Here is a 14,295-nt window from a genome sequence, read left to right as displayed (position 1 = left end):
CTTCTATTCTTAATCTTTCTGTTTTTACTTCTCCAAATTAAAACACACACGTTTGGATGACAATCTTTATAAATATTAAATCTGAATTTCAGATTCACTTTCACATGAATTATATTTAATAATATGGTTTATCGTCGGGTGTCTACGCGGGCGGCGCACATCGCTGGAGTCACACACAAGGTGAGTTATCGTCGCTGATTTGACCTCTTAAAATCCACTTTAAACTGGAAATATTTAATTTTTATGAATGAATGATTTCGTGAGATCATGGTGCCCGGTTATACGGTACAAACTGGCGGCGTTTCAGGTCGCACAGCGCCACATTTCCCCCACAAATGTGTCCTTTTTGTGGGGCAGCGTGTTAGCTGCTGTGCTACAAACATGCCTGACTGAGCGGCTAGCTTTCTCAACCAGACCATTTAACCACGAGTGTCTCTGCCACAGACACGACTCCGAACTAAACTAATAGCAGCAGAAAGCTGAGCTTTAAATGTTTATTGTTGTTGCTCTGGGGTGTTTTGAAGCCGATATTTCTCCAGGTTCAGTTTGTGTCAATGGTAAAAGGAGAGGATATAACTTTGGGACATGAACGTGGATACCCATCAGTCTGAAAAGACAGCAATCAGCATTTCTGTTTGTGTCCAAGTGAAACTACTGTGACAGTTAAAGTCATGTCAAAAAGAGAATGACCCCCCTGATGCATGCAGAGTATGTTCTGTTTCCTGTGTTCACCTCTGAATGGCATTGTAAATTGACCCAAACATTTCTACATATAACAAAGTATCCATGTTTATACACATAGCAAGCACTTTATCAGGGACAGCTGTACACCTGCTTATATGTACATTTACCCAATCATCCAATCAAATGGCAGCTGAGCCGCAGTCGCTCAGGCCCAGTTTCCAGACCTGGTGCTGTAGGATAGTGTGTCCATGAGAGCAGAGGGTGTCCTGTCTTAGTGAGATGTAGTTACACACATCCGGATAAAGTCAGAGCCAAAGCCAATAAGAGTGTCTAAACCTAAAAACAGGCTGAAGTGTTGAGGTGCAACACAGTTTATCCCTCTGCTGCTGGATCTGACCTTTGACCTCTGGGAGAGGCCAAGAAGTTGGACAGAAAGACTTAGGAGCTGAGCTGACATCTCTGTTCAGAGAGGAAAAGCTACACACACATTGTTAATGACATTTTAATTTTATCTATTCAGGAAGGTTTTTTCCCCCAAAAGGTCTGGTGTGTGTGTGTGTGTGTGTGTGTGTGTGTGTGTGTGCACGCACGCGTGTGTGTCTGTTTACAGTATGCTCTTTAGCAGTAGATGTGTGAAAGGTCAGACCCACATCCTGTTTGTTGATGTCCTGCTGTCATTTAGTGTAAAGGTCAATGGCACTGCTGTGTGCGTGTGTGTGTGTGTGTGGTGCAGAGAAGACATTTAAATTGTGTGTCTACTCACGCACAAATTGATATAGAACACGTCTGTTGTGAGTAGTTGTGTATGTGTGTGTAGCTGTTGTATCTATAGATCTTAATAAGCTGCTGCACAAATGACCCGTGAGGTCATTTTGTACCAGACGGTCTCGGAGTTCAGTGTATCATATTGTCAGCACTTGTTTTAATTTCCTCCATGTCTCTGCACCTCTTTGGCCACATCCTCCATCCTGCTCCGCTGTTCAAAGTGAAGTGACAAAATATCTGTAATACTGGATTCCTCCTCCTGGATTCCTTTTTATTAGGAAAACGTTTACTGAGCTAATAAATCAAGGGAGAAGGAGGGATGTTTTCCCATAGACTTCAATACTATCTGACCTTTTTTAACCACCAGTAGCATTGCCTGCTGATGATGATTTGTTAAAATCAGACCAGAGTACAGGTTTGGGCGTAGAGATAATCCAGGCTTTAGTCTCAGTCAGGGTTAGATGATTTGATAAGTGGCTGAGAGTGAGTAAGAAGATGTGACACTGGATAGAGGCTGGATAAAAAGCATTTAGGAAATGAGTGTGAACGCTGACACTGACAGCAGCGTCGGCTGATCTCCACTACTCAGACTGAAAGATCCAATAAGACAGAGAGACTGGGTCCGGTCAGCTGGGACTGAAGGAAATCCTCTTTTATTGATCTGTCCAGCAGCCAGCAGCACACACATCATAGTCAAATTCAGTTTTTAGTGTCTGTAGAAAACAGCAGAATTCTGGTGGGATGTTGTGTTTTGGGTTAATTGCAGCAAGTAGCTCACTGACTGGAGCTGATTAATTCATTAGCCAGTCACCATAAACTAATTGGCATGTGTTTTAGTAATCAGCTGCTCAGACTTTTGTGTGATATGAGTCTCGATCAGGCCACTGCACCAAAAAACAGATGCACTTCTAAATTAGCATAAGCTAAAGCTGCCAAATCCAGCAACCAGAACTGTGTTTATTTCAGTTTCTTCAAGCTGCACCTTCTCCAATTCTGCTTTCCAAAACAGTTGTGCTCAGATGATACATCTGAACGTCCTTACTCCTTCAGTTTTACTTTCACTGTAAACTGTAGAAATCAGGCAGCAAATTGGATCAGTTGAATTTTTCTACGATAGAAGGTGGACAGGACTTAAAGTTAAAGATGAAAACTCCCTCCGATCAGTGACCCCAAAATGAATTCATGCATTGACACTATTCTTTAGCTTCAGTCAGAAGACAGCCTGACAAAGTTGTGTGCACCTCTGAGCCCCAGAAACTTCCCTGAGTGAGTGTGTTGTCTGTGGGTGAATCTCCTCTGTGAGCTGCAGATTGAATTTTCTGTCTCTCTCCTTTCTGCCTGGTGGATCAAGGCCCGACGCTCCTACAATCGATCGCTTCCTGCCGTGTTCAGATCTGCAGAAGAATCCATCTGGGACACATCAGCCCATGACCCAAACCTGATTCCTCCAAATCCATCCATCCGTCTATCTTCTCTGGTCTCTTGTCCAGCCCTCCACCTCATCCTCTTCTGCAAAAAAGTTATTCTGCATCATTTGCTCTGCAGACTGAAGTAGGTGGAAAGATGTGTGGTGTCTGTGTGTTTGCGTGTGTGTGTGTCCTTACGCACAGTGGACAGGAGCCCTTTTTCTTGTTGTCAATATCAGAAACAATCTCTGCTACAGGATTGTAAATGCAAATTAGTTTTCTAGCTGGCTGTCCCAGAGACTCTCTAAACCCTGACCAGGACTCTGTGTCTGTGAAGTCATAATGACCTCTGACCTAGTGTGTGTAATGTCACTATTGAGCAGAGGGGAGTGAACTCAGCGCAGCAGATGGAAACAAACTGGTCATCTGCTTTCACTGGCTGAAACATGTAAATATAGTCAAAGATGAGGCGGCGCTCTGATGTGATGACGGCGAGGGGCTGCCGCCAGACTGACAGGAGGGAAGCTGTGATGAATATCCATGAGTCAATGTCCTGCACAAGATTATTTGTAACTTTACAGTTTTGTGTTGCTGCAGTGTTTTTTCTAGATTTTATTCTCAGGGGAAATTAACAGTTAAGTGTCAATATTGTCAAACAAAGGCTAGCTAAAGATCCATGAGGAACAGCGGAGGGAGGATCTATGCTCACTTCAAAGAAAAAAACCTCACAGAACCACATAAGGTGTACTCACTTAAGACCTGGTTTTGATCCCAAACCACCAGCCCCTCACTGGGGCAGATCCAAAGGTATTAATGGAGAGCAGGGTGTGTGCGTCCTCTGTGTGGCTTGGTAAAAATTTCATTCTGTGTTTATTTCATTTTAAAACACGGCAAGCAGCTGACAGCTAGGCCTCTGAAAGAGACACTGTGATTGGCTGTGACCTCACCGACCAGAGCCAATCGGAGACGTGACTCGAGACGTCACGATCAAAGATGGAGGATGAGAATGAATGGATAAGCACTCAGGAGTCAGAGAGTCAGACTGATCAGATCTGATCAGTTTCAGACTGGACAGATCAGATTCTGTTTAAGGATAAATTTAGTGTATGTGCTCCTGTGGGATTAAGAGTGTGAACTTAAATTCAAATGACCTACTTTCATTGTTTTATTCTTTGAATTAAAATGTCTTTAGCCCTGACCAGTTCAGTTCTGTCCAGCTTGTTGCTCAGTGGGATGAAATTTAGTTGTTTAATCTGAACACTTTCCTGATTGAATGACACACACACACACACAGAGTGGATGTGAGGCTCAGGTCTAAATTAACTCGGCTGCCTGTTTCCCTTTGCCTGTGATTGGAGGGGGGATCAGAGCTGCAGCTTTCATTAGCTTACATAATAAAAAGGGAAGGTGGGGGGGTGTCCATTTTCAGCTCCCTCCCTCTGCTTTTGCCTGTAATTACCATCCGTCGTAGAATTTATCCAGGGAGACATCAGCTCCACGGCCCTCTGCTGTTAGAGCCTCCTGTCCGACTTTATGTTCGCCGTGCTCCTGGCAGCTCTCAGCTCTGAGAGGAAGTGCTCGCCAAATTAAAACGCCTCTCCTAAAAGGAGCAAAGACTGGACAAGAAGCGTTTGATGCGACAGCAGGTTTTGCTGTTAATCTAAGATGAACTCTGAACATTATCTGAAAGTGATGATGTAGACATAATGAAGTCAATGAAGGAATTAACCTCGGCAAAGGTCACATGAAACTTGGCGACATATTTGACAATTGATTAATGCTTACCAAGTTGCCTTATGTTCCGGTCATGATACAACATCAGGAAAATCAGGTCTGACCTGGTCCAGGTCTTGGTTCACTCTCAACTCGGCTACTGCAGTCCTCACAGGTGGTCCAGGATGCAGCAACAGTCTGGTCAATCAGCCTAAAAGATCAGGTTCTTCTGCTGCTCATAGACCTACACTGGCTCCACGTCGTCCCTCAATCCTGTCCAAGTCCCTAATGCTCCTTCAGAGCCTCTGGCTCTGGACTATCAAGTTGACCCCTATGCTCCCTCTCAACAACTGCGTTTCTCCATGAATGTGGTCCCTGAACCAGGACCATCTGGGTCCAGACTGTTCTGGTCTGTGATTTGGGCTGTGATGGATCCACCTGTTGCAGCCTTGGTTTCCCACATTTGGTTTTCCAATGCAGCCTCTGAAGGATGAGAACATGAAGTTGGACAGGACCCTCTTTTTGCTCTGTGTTTGGGCTCCACCAGTCAGATTACTGACTGTAATCTGTCACATCTTTGACGCTGCAGGTTCAGCTGATGGTCATCAGCACCAGTGACTCCTGAACACACAGGTGAACGGTGAATCAGCTCCACCAATCAGTCCTCCTCCCGGCAGTGTATTATGTTTTACTGCCTGATTCTGAATTCATTAGCGTTAATTTGAATAATAAAACACTGAAACCTGACTGGGATTGAATCTGTATGTTACAGCTGAATATGAAGAGTTGCAGCCAACGTGATTAACGAGCTAATGGCGTCACTCAGTGTCATTACATCTGCAGGAGTGGACCTGTCTTACTCTGTCCAAGCAGCAGCTGTAGACCTGGATCTGCTGAAGAGCCATAAACCTTTATTCAATCTTTTGACATCGGCTGGCGACTCCACTGATTGAAAAGAAGTCAGGTTGTATTGAAGACTATAGGAAAATGTCCCTGTTCCTCCATCATTTATTACCCCATTAAATGTTTTCCTGATGAGTCATTCGTCAATTCCATCTTGTGCTCCAAATATTTTTTCTAAAAAAAAACAAAAAAAAAAAAAAACAGGATGGCCGGCAGACCAGTAATAAAATGGCGGCTCCCCATGGGCTCGTTTCTTACATTAGTGAATATCAGTCATGTTAAACTCTTCTGCCATTCTGTTATAATTCTAATCAAGAGAAAACAGCAGTTATCAAATGAGTTCTGATGATTGGATCATCTGAAGTGTGCCAAAGAAACGAAGCTGTTTTACAGAAATGCAGCAGCTAAAAGTCACCACAGCTGTCTGTGTTTTCATCCTTCAGAGGAACAGGAGGATTAAACAGAGGTGGAACAGAGAGGAGGAAGGTTTTCAATAGCTCCAAATGACAATTGATCCTCCCCATCTGCTGCCTGAGCAGACTGGAGCACACACACCTCAGCAGCAGGTGTGTTTTCTGCTCCAACTTCATCACTCTCCTCAGGTTTTGTTTTGGGGCCAACAGAAGAGGAGAGAGCTGCTGTGTCTGTTGATTGAATCTCTGTCATTCAGATAAACTTGGTAAACTGGCTCCAAACTACGTTTCCCAGGAGGCCAATTGTCTTATGTGGAACCTGGTGTTCTCAGCGGGGCCCTAATTGAGGTCAGGCCTCTGGTTATCAGCTGAATTTTTCCTGAGAGATTGATTGAGTCTGACTGGACAAACAGTGCAGGATCAGATCATATTCTGTCATGGTTTTATTTTGGGCCCTGATTGGTCCTGTGTGAAACTGATGAACGGAGTTGGTTCTGATCTGGAAAGTGAGCCGATCAGAACATCTCATTCAGAGGCCTAGCTGTCAGAGTCTCTGGATCAGTCCTGTATGTTTCTGAGTTTATTGTGTTGACAGAATAAAGACAGTCAGATATTTGGAGCTGATTTTTCATCATTAATGAGCAGAACTCCTGATCAGATAAAGACAGAAACAACCCAAACACGAGAGGAACTTTTCTTTGGAGAAGGAGGAAACTTGTGTTGAGTGTGTTTGTAGTTAGTTCTGAACTGAGCTGACAGAATCAGATGAGTCTGAAGATGAAATCCAGAAAACTTTAATGTGATTCTAAAATGGTTAATGGTCTCCACTGCAGTAATAACCAACAGAGACATGATCAGACTGTTGATTCAGTGTTTGTGTCAAATTGTCTGCACAGATGTGGGCAGATGGTCCATCCAACCTGCTTTTGACACAGTTTCAAACTTTCCTTTCCTTCACTCTACCTCACTCACTTGCTCAGGTGAAATGAGGAAGACTGACGCAATGACCCGGCCCTGCTCGCTAACCACATTAGCAACGGGGAGTGCTAGCATTTGTTCTGCTGTCAGTGAAGACAAATTAGCTGCTGCGCTAATTGTTGCAGGGAAATGCAGAAGATACAGCAGCAGTTTATGTAATCAGTGTGTGTTTGTGTGTTTTAATGTAGTCCTTTGCTGTCCAAATATCAGCCAGGATCTCAAATTGATTTCTCTGGCATGTGAGTTAGTGTACACAGATTTGTGTGTGTTTGTGTGTCCTCCATCTGTTCTAGGAAGCCCTTCCTGAACCTGCTGAGCCCCCCACACTATAACACACACACATGCACAGTGACTCTGCTTCATCCTTGTGTTGCCTTCAGGCACTTTAATAAACGATGTAGATAATTGATTAATAATTGATTAATGAGCCAAATATTATGATTTCGAACCAGGATTGACTCAGTATTGAAACTAATATTCAGATTTTAAGTTTTCATTTTCATGTTTACTCAGCAGAAACATCCTCTCACGTCTCCCTCTCTTTGACATTTTGTGCAGATGTGAAACACCTGAATGTGGGTTTTTCCTGCTTTTATCTGACCAATGCAGCAGACCTCCTACTCTCTCCTCCCTTTATCTAAATCCTCATTTTACGACTGGTGAGGCCTCAGCAGCTGTCTGAAGGTTAGCACCCCTCTTTGGTCTCCTGTCTTTATGTGAGTCAGTAAAGAGCAGTGAAAATAAAACATTCAGCTGCTAATAAGGAGGCAACAGAGTGTGTCGGACTCTCCGAGGACCTGACAGAAGATTACAGGGAAATATAAAACAGGGCTCTGTGGTGTCACTCTGCTGCTTTGTTCACATTCTGTCTGCTCACTTGGCTGCAGTCTGATGAGCTTTAGGGCTTATAATGGCTTCATAACGCCACATGTATGTAAATGTTAACAGTGTGTGTCCGTCTGAGTAATTGTGTTTGAAGGAAAATGACACACAATATGTTTTCTACAATTACTAAAAAAAGGCTGGATCTGAACCTGGACCTGGACTGGAGGTCCAGACTGGAGCCAGAATCCTTCATTCTCTTTAACGGCCATCAGGGGGCAACTTCACTGGTTTGAAAAAGAAGTCAGATTGTATTGAAGTGTATGGGAAAATGTTTGTACTTTTCCCTTGATTTGTTAGCTCAGTAAACATTTTCTGATTGAGTTTATGGTCTGAAAATCAGTTTCTATAGAACCTAGACCTGATTTAGAATCAGACTGAATGGGCCTTTAAACCTAAGGGGATGAGGGTGAAAATTTGTGCTCACCACCCCACTCTGACAGAAACACATCCTGCATATTTGTGTCTAACTTCCTTCATCCGTAACCTTCTGATTTTGAGAAGACGAAGTCGTTAATTTAACAGCTTCTCTTCCCTTCTTTGGCCTAAAAGGACAGAGAGGATCAGATAAGGAAGCTTTGCTTCTTTTTTGAGAACAATCTGCAGAAGCCTGAGATGAATAAATACCCTCGTGAAGAACAGACAGACGGGAGAATGTCTGATTTGAACATGTGGAGGATGTGTGCAGTTGGTCAGAGCAGACCTACAGGTCAGACAGTTGGTCTTTTCATCTTCATGCCGCTGCCAATTACCTTTAAACACAGCTCTCCTCTCTTGCTCTTGATCTTTTCTTTATTAAGAGCTGGGCTCTGCCTTCACCACATAAAGCCCACTTTCCTAAAAGCCCATTCTATTCTTCATGAAAGTCCCAATCTTTCCCAACACGGAGCTTGTCGAACCCTGAACATTTCATCTGCAGTGTGTTCTTAGAGTGAGCTTGAAGCAGGTGAATTTAAATCGAGCTTTTGATTTCATTACTTGCTGTTGAAGAGGAAAGCTCCCCATCGTGGTGTCTTATCCTGTTTCATCTGAGCCAACTTTCACTCTGTTCTTCAGCTGGAAACGAGTCTGACAGTTCATAAAGAATCCGTCCAAACAGCGTGACTGTCACATGAACAAGTTTAGTTTGTGGTCAAAAAATGACAAGTGGAAGGAAATCGGCTTTTCAGAGAAATCACGTTCACCATCAGCTGATCAGCCTGTCCAACGTCTCAGCTGATCAGCTGAGTTTAAAACTAGAGGTTTCCTCCTGAATGCTGCTGAGTCCGAGTCCTTTGGGAGGTCAGTTGTCGAGGATGCAGTGATTGGTTGATGAAACACCGGCCTGTAGAGGACCAGTTCTTTTTCCCCCAAATTCTCCAAAATGGAATTTTAACAGTTTTTTACAGTCAAATCATGCATGAAATTCAAGTGTAGAAGATGGATGAATGTGCTTTATTTAGTCTCCCACTCACATCTTGGCCTGTATTTACATGAACATGTTTTTGGCTTTGAAATATTTCCAGCGTGAATGTGTTGAAGATACAGTCTCAGCATCACGAACACGGCGACAGCTGGATTGGATGAGAGGCACTGAAATCCAAACAAATCAAAGCTCCAGTGTGTTTCTGTTAAAGCCCGGCAGCCTCCAGTGATGAACTGCTGTAAGTCCACCGCTCACTTAGCATTTCTGCACAAACGCTAAAATGGGTTATTTTCAGCCGCAGCAGATGCTGCACAGAGCTGAGACATGTCAGTATTGTTATCCTGCCAATATATAATGTATAATTATCAACAGTGGGTTCCCTGCCTGCCGTCCCCTCGGAGGACAACACACTGTTTGGGTGACAGCTAAACGGCAACAATGAGATGCCTGCTTCTTTCAAATCCCCGTGTGTGTGTGTGTGTGTGTGTGTGTGTGTGTGTGTGTGTGTGTGTGTGTGTGTGTGTGTGTGTGTGTGTGTGTGTGTGTGTGTGTGTGTGTGTGTGTGTGTGTGTGTGTGTGTGTGTGTGTGTGTGTAGCACATTTTCTATTTCTACTCAATTTGTCTCCAACGTCTCTTGAGCATATGTTTACTGTGTCGCAGCCAGGATTCACACTCCTACACACTTCCTCTCTCTCTCTCACTCACACACACACACTTCCGTTAACAGGTGTACAGGTGGTCAGAAACATTGACCCTTTCTTTGACTGAGTCGCTGCTGCAGCTTCACATTTTCAGGATGGAAACATCAACATTACCAACACCTTGTCTATCCTGATCAGGGTTCAGGGAGAATGTGTGTTTCCTGCACTGAGGCAGAAACTCACTGGGTTGTTTTGAGGGGTTTGATTTGATATCGCCGTGCCGACACATCGTTAGTGATCCAGCTTTAATTACAGACTCCATGTCTAACTTAGCGAGCTGTGACCTGGGGTCTCCCATCACTGCTCATAGACCTGGGAAGGGACGCCATAATCATTCATCTTATCTGCTGACCATCAGCGGGCGACTCCACTGTTTGTGAGAAGACAGATAGTGTTGAAGTCTATGGGAAAATGTCCCTCCTCCTCCCTGATGAGTTTCTGGTCTCAGTCTGAAATACAACATGATGTTCATTTAGAGGGAAAGGGGAGGGGTTAGGGGCGGGGCTACTGTGTGACTGACAGACTGTACAGATCCAGCCAAAAGTCAACACACAGTGACATCAGCCATCGATTTGTGAGCTGCCTTCGGTTTGTTATCTGTTCGTTGGCCATCTGTCCAAAATAAGTGAGATGTATATATATGATAACATACACACACACACACACACACACACAGTGTCTTTGTCCAGTTCAACGACAACAACAACGATGTATGTGAACTGTGTATTTTGCAGACTCAACATATTTGTGTCCCTGAAGCTGGATCTGACAGACCAGCAGAGAAAAACTGAGCTTTGAGCTGTCTTTGTTCAGGCTCTGCAGAGGGTGATTGATTCTGGACACCCCCACCAGCACACACAGACACACACACTGTGTATCGATGCCACACTCAGCCTCCTGTTGTTCATAAAGACGCTTTGAGCAATCAGACCTGTCGGGACCAGAGTTTGTCTTTCAGAAAAAATCCACCACACAAATATTTTTAAGAAAGTTGTCTGTCGATTGATCCATTGATCAGTTTATTGATTTGTCGATTTCATGTCAGTCACTTAATCAGTTAACATGTTATCAGTGACAGAAACAGGGACTCAGTCCTTAACTCACCTCATAGATTGTGTGTCTGTGTGTGTCACAGGGAAACTGTGTTGAGCCTTCTGGTGTCAGATCTGCAGCCACTGCACTTTTCACCTCCAACCATAAAACTTCTCTCCTTCACCACGTCAGACATTCTTCCTCCTCCTCCTCTTCTTCTTCCTCCTCCTCCCACTCCTCTTCCTCTTCCTCCTCCTCTTCTTCTTCCTCCCCTTCCTCCTCTTCCTCCTCCTCCTCCCCCTCTTCTTCTTCCTCCTCCTCCTCCTCCCCCTCTTCTTCTTCCTCCTCCTCCTCCCTCCCCCTCTTCTTCTTCCTCCTCCTCCTCCTCCTCCTCTTCCTCCTCCTCCTCCTCTTCCTCTTCTTCTTCCTCCTCCTCCTCCTCCTCCTCTTCCTCTTCCTCCTCTTCCTCCCTCTCTTCTTCTTCCTCCTCTTCCTTCTCTTTCTCCTCCTCTTCCTCCTCCTCCTCCCCCTCTTCTTCTTCCTCCTCCTCTTCCATCTCTCCTATTTCTCCTCTCCTTTCCTCCTTTCCTTTGTTTCTCGGCCCCAGTCCGCTCCTCTCCATGTTCCATTCCTTTTTTTTTTTTTTTGGTCATATTTGTTTTCTCCTCCTCCTTATTTCCTCTCATATAATCTTGTCTCCTCCGCTCCTCTCCTTGTCTCCTCTTCCCTTGTTTTATTGCCATCTGCCTGTGCATATTTGATCTAATGCTGCTCATCAAAAATCCGCCTGCAGAACATCCAGCTTTGACTTTATTATGGAGGGAGGAGGAGGAGGAGAAATGAGAGGTGGTAGGAAACAGTCGCTGATTAATTCTCTGGCTATCAGATAATTGATTAACTCTGACAGATCAGTTGAAATAAAAAATCTGTGATCAGAGGGGAGTGAGAGGTTCTTCAACAGCACTTTATTGAAGGTAGTTAGAGTGCAGGAGGAGAGGAAATAACAAGACAAGGAAACGAGCTGAGAGGGACTGATGAAGATGATGGAGAGGAGGATGAGGTAGAAACGTTTGAGTCGAGGTCTTAAAGGGGAGGACACTGAGTTCATGGCTGTAGAGAGGAGGAGGAGGAGACGGGGGAACGAGATGGATGTGGGGTCATTCCAGGACACCCTGTTTTAAATAAACGCCACAGTATCGGCCAATCAGTTTGACTACAGCTATCATAAATCCTGCTGCAGTAACATGACACGCACGCACACACACACACACACACACGCACACACACACACACACACACACACACACACACACACACACACACACACACACACACACACTCACTCTCACTCTCTCTCTCACTCTCTCTCTGCAGCTGTCCTGCTTTATGACTGAATACACACATTCAGCTCCTAAAAACGTGTTTCCATCGACTCCTTGTGTATAGAGAAAAGAAGAAAGATGAAACCAGAGACATTTGAGAAACAATTTTGCGTTCTGTTTGTTGTATCATCTGTTCAGAGGCCAAATTATTCTATTTACTAATTAAAACAGGTAAAACTCGTCTATTTATTCAGGTCAGGAAATATGTAGAGAAAAGTCCCTGGATAAAAATAAAAGTTCTAAATTCAAAAATAGAGATCTTCAGATAAAGATCTACTGATGTATATGTTTTCATTTCTTTGTATATTTCCAGATTTATTACCAAATGTATTTGTTTATCTTTGGACTCCTTGGATTTGATTCAGTTGGACAACAGGAGACGTCCAGAGTTTTTCTGCTCATTCATTAAAGCTGTAGCCCGCAGGAAGTTGCAGGAAGTTGTGTAACTGTCCTTGTTGGGGAGCGAACAGCGTCGTGAACAGGAAGAGCAACAGGAAGTGGTCATCGTGCCAGAGAGGGACTCCCTCTGATGGGAGGGGGCGAGCGGCAGTGACACTCATGCAGAGAGAGAGAGACACCACCTGCTCCTCTGATGTGTGTGGTCGTCATAAAGTCGTGATGGCTGCGGCGTGCGTTCTCTATGGGAACCACGATGGGCTGAAAATAGCTTCCTGTTTCTCTGTTTGAGCTGTGACACCAGGATGGGTTTCCTGATGGATCATTGGAAATCCAGACTCGGTGTGTTTCCTGTTTGGATCCGCCCCGTCTCCTTGAAAGGACTAACGTGGGCCCACAGGTGCAGCGACACCACCGAGGGTTGTGTGTTTGTTGTGTTTGGCTCGTGGAGTGTGTGGGTGTCTCCACCTGCTATTCTGGTTTGCACAAGAGTCTGCGCCAAGTACAAAAGGGGCCGTGTGGCAGAAGGAGGACGGGGTGATTAACTAACTCATCGCTCTGAAGCAGCCGAGCTGGTTGTGGTGATGAGAGAATAAGCACAGGTGATCGTCCACCTGTCCTCAGTGGTGTGGACCAATCAGCTGCTGCCAGCCACGGCCTGTCCTACGTTCCAAAATGGCAGCAAAGCTGCTGTAGCATCTGTGCAATCAGCGCTACACTGATTGGAGGAGGAGCAGAGAGCGACGCTTTGTCCAATCAGCAGCTTCCAATCAAGGCAATGTGGCAAACAGGCTAATTACACCGAAGCATGACAAAGATCAGCAGATCAACAGCCAGTCGGAGCGCTGCAGGACATCCTGTCAGGGAGGTGGAGGTGGAGGTGACCAGTGAGGAGATGGAGATCATCTTTCTCAGGTGGTTGCCTGAGTATGATCCTGTTAAGGAGGTGACATGTCCTGTAAAGGTTACCATCATGCTCGGGGAGTTGCAGGTCATGTTTGGTTGCGTCCCGTCCAGGTTATTTCCCTTTCAATAGGCTCATGCACTGAAGGTATCGCAATTAAAGTAGAAACAAGAAGTTTTAAAGCTCAGTCTCTGGTCCTCAGTCTCTGCAGCTATCTTGACACACACACACACACACACACACACACACACACACACTCTTTCCATATATACTCTATATGCAGTATCTCTCTATAGGCCTATCGCTGTCTCCCTCTCTCTGCAGTGTGTAATTTATCACCTCTCTCTATCAGCGTGTCAGTTTTTAGAGGCTGAATGAATCCCCCTGCACTAAAACTCCTGCTGGAAGCTGTGTGTGTGTTTCTTTAAAAGACCTTATATCTCTGTGGAGTTGTGTAGTTGTCTTAGTTCCACATCCTTCAAAGGACCTGGTCTACATAGGTTCGGGTATCACCATCATTCATGCCATAAAGCGTGACTCCTGCTGCCTAGCAACCTTGCAAACACAGTTGTACCTTTAGCTGAAACACTGACCCTGAACAGCGTGGTCCTCAGGCGTTCTGTTGGTGTTTTATGTGTATTTATGACTGGCACAATGAATCTTGGGATAGCTTGGACCTTGGAGGCTCCACCTGTTGGAGACTTTGTTTCCCAGGAAAACAAAAACATTG

General features: G+C 44.7%; 1 protein-coding gene across 1 annotated transcript in view; it reads left to right on the top strand.

Moving 5' to 3' along the window:
• The first annotated feature begins 134 nt into the window (after positions 1 to 134).
• fars2 (phenylalanyl-tRNA synthetase 2, mitochondrial) overlaps positions 135 to 14,295 on the top strand; it is a 53,757-nt gene continuing 39,596 nt past the window's right edge. The window contains exons 1-2 of the mRNA XM_029529099.1: positions 135 to 180; positions 2,801 to 3,000. The gene's annotated coding sequence lies outside the window, so the exon portion shown is untranslated. The remainder of the gene's footprint in view (positions 181 to 2,800; positions 3,001 to 14,295) is intronic.

This window comes from Echeneis naucrates, chromosome 20 (assembly GCF_900963305.1).
Source record: "Echeneis naucrates chromosome 20, fEcheNa1.1, whole genome shotgun sequence".
Lineage (NCBI taxonomy): Eukaryota > Metazoa > Chordata > Actinopteri > Carangiformes > Echeneidae > Echeneis > Echeneis naucrates.
Note: the sequence above shows the minus strand (reverse complement) of the source record. Positions and strands in the feature narration are given on the sequence as shown.